The sequence below is a fragment of the Propithecus coquereli genome, unplaced genomic scaffold, assembly GCF_000956105.1.
Source record: "Propithecus coquereli isolate 6110/MARCELLA unplaced genomic scaffold, Pcoq_1.0 Scaffold277, whole genome shotgun sequence".
Classification (NCBI taxonomy): domain Eukaryota; kingdom Metazoa; phylum Chordata; class Mammalia; order Primates; family Indriidae; genus Propithecus; species Propithecus coquereli.
The window spans coordinates 946,874-949,659 of NW_012148363.1; positions in this window are offsets into that span (position 1 = coordinate 946,874).

A 2,786-nucleotide genomic window follows, 5' to 3' on the forward strand; every position below is an offset into this window, starting at 1 on the left:
ATCTTAAAACACATTTGTCTATAGTAACTAGCATTCTAAATGTTGATTTTTACTTCCTTCTGGGTTATATTAAACTACATAGAGCCAGCCAATTTCTTTTAGGTGTTATTATAAGAAGATAAGGAATCCTACAGAAGTAAAATTTTGAAAAACACTATGAAAGAGTTAATAAATATCACTTAAATTTGTGAACTTTCATATGGAATCAAAGTAGATTTTGTTGTTTTTGTTTGTTTGTTTCTGATATCTTATTTAAAATATTATATTAAAATTAGTAGTGTTAACCAAAAAACAAAGAGAGAATTGCTTAACTCACTTCAGCCTATTCATATAAAGGTGAGAACTTTGTTGGAACTTTTACTCCTCATGAAACTAAAACAATTTCTTGAAGCTCATTTCTATGACCAACACCAGAAGTGAAAGCAAGATTGAACATGGAAGCAGAGTCACTGTCCTGTGACTGAAGATGAGACAATCAGGGTTGATATTTGGAGTGTCGATGAGAAAAGATGTACTGTATCTTGACACTTAAAGGCAGAATTTTGCAAATGGTACCTGATACTATGATTTTGTTATCTGGATTAAGGTAAAGAATCCCTTATTGTCTATCTGACTTCATTTTTCCCTGCCAACATTTAAAAGGAAGTGAATTTTGCTTGATTTAACTCAAGTGAATAAAATTGAAAAGCATATATGACCAGAAATTGTATTACCCAAGATTTGTGGACTCCTTCCTGTAGGCTTATATGGAAATGTTATTAAATACACAGGTATTTTTTTAAAAGTAAGATACTAGGCTAAGCACAAATTCCGGATAAAAAAATTCAGTAGGTCTCTGTGTGCCTAATTCACAAAGCTTTGACCAGATCAACCTTCTGAATTAGTTCTTCTTGAAAAGGGCATTTGCATTTAAAACTCTATCCAGACTAGGAAACCAGGCTTGATGAGTAACCCATTACAATGTAGGTAGGAGGGGGCGGGCTTGTCCACTGAATTATTGCCTGACCTTGGCCCAGTCATGCCACTGGCTGTAGCTCTGGCCACTTGCAGAATCGAAACAAAGGGACACTATATCCATTCTATTTATGGGAGGACATTACAGAGCCAGCCCTTAAACTTAATTTAAGATTGATCTGACATTCTTAGCACAAATTTCTGGCCATGTAGCATGTATCTGCTGACAGGGTGCACTTATGTTTGCCAATTTTGTGTGAGAGTGTGTGTGTTCTCTTTGTGGAGACAATATACTTCATTATATTTAAATTTGTTAATTTTTCATGATATGTTGATATTCAGGATACTGTAAATATAAAAATGTAATTTCATTTCCCCCTCAACAAAATCTCAGTGTCAAGATGAAAAAAATTTTCTCCTTTGTTAAAAATTATTTCATTTAAATATTATTCATTACCTCCATGGAACTGATAGAACTGAACATTTTATTTGCTCCTCTGGCCACTTTTTTTTTTAGGGAAGAGTAAAAATGAATGAATATTCACACTTAACTTTTAGCTTCAGGCTAAAATGTATTATGCACCGTATTTTGGTTTTTAAAAATAATCACCTTGTCATAGTTCAATGGCAACGTGAAGTCAACTCTGTCAATAGAGACAATTTGAGGGGGAAAAAAACACTCTTCACCCCCTTGAGTATCATTTCATTTGAATGCTCCTGATTTTTTACCTGCTACTTTTTTTGGAATGCTCCATAGGACAATATGATGAAGTCTAAAATACCATGCACTGAAAACTCATCTTTGCTGACAGCACATAGCTGACAAGTACTGATGTTCTCATACATTGTCCCTATTTGAACACTCTATTTTATGTACGTAAAATGCATGTCTAGAAGTTTCCTTTTAAATTCCACAAGCACAGAAAAAACCTGGATCCCCATATGTCTAACAATGTATTGCATGAATATATTAACATGATCACAACACCAACTGCTTTCATTGTTTTGCTGTAAATGGAATCACAGTCAGTATATACATCACTCAAAATGTATTTTTCAACATACCCCAGAAGAAAGCAAAAGAATCAATTAAAAAATATTTAGTTTAAAAAGAATAAAAGTAGTAGACGTCATCTATAATAGAAGGTCTTGGCAATTGAATGCAACTGACATGATTTTTCGGAGGGCGGGGTTATAAGGCTGCAGAGCAGGTCTGGATTGTATTATTTTAAAACTTACTATCAAAGAAAGATCAAAAAGATTTCTTTAATTTAGTATTGGTATTTTAGAGGCCAGGCACATTTTAATTTGCCTCTGTCTGAAACTGAGTAAATTAAGATATTCTTCTCTATATGAATATAATTAATGTAAGTTTACTTTAATGCTTAATTTTGTGCCCTTTTCCTGGAAGCCCTGTGAGATTCATCTGAGCTCTCAGTTGGGCTTGGGATGGCTGTGACCACTGCACTGACTGTGTCCGGCCTCCTCCTCCTTCCAGCCATATTCTGAGGTCGTCTGTGATTTGTATAGACTCTGAGGTGCTCAGAAGAAAAGCTCAATGTGAATTCAAGTGGCACTTGCTGCCAAGACTTAAATATACCGCATCTAAGAAAATTTTCGGTTTGATACCCCTTTCTTAAATTTCAGGAGAAAAAATTTGAGAAAACGTATATTATGACAGGAGGCCAGAAGCCAGCAGTAGTTCAAAATAGTTGATCCAAGAAAGAAATTGTATAGAGCTGTGGCAAATGAGAAAAGTAAGGATAACTTCAGTGAATTTCATAAAGGTCAAAGACAGCTTCGTAGACAAATGTCCCAAACTGCCTCTCTTC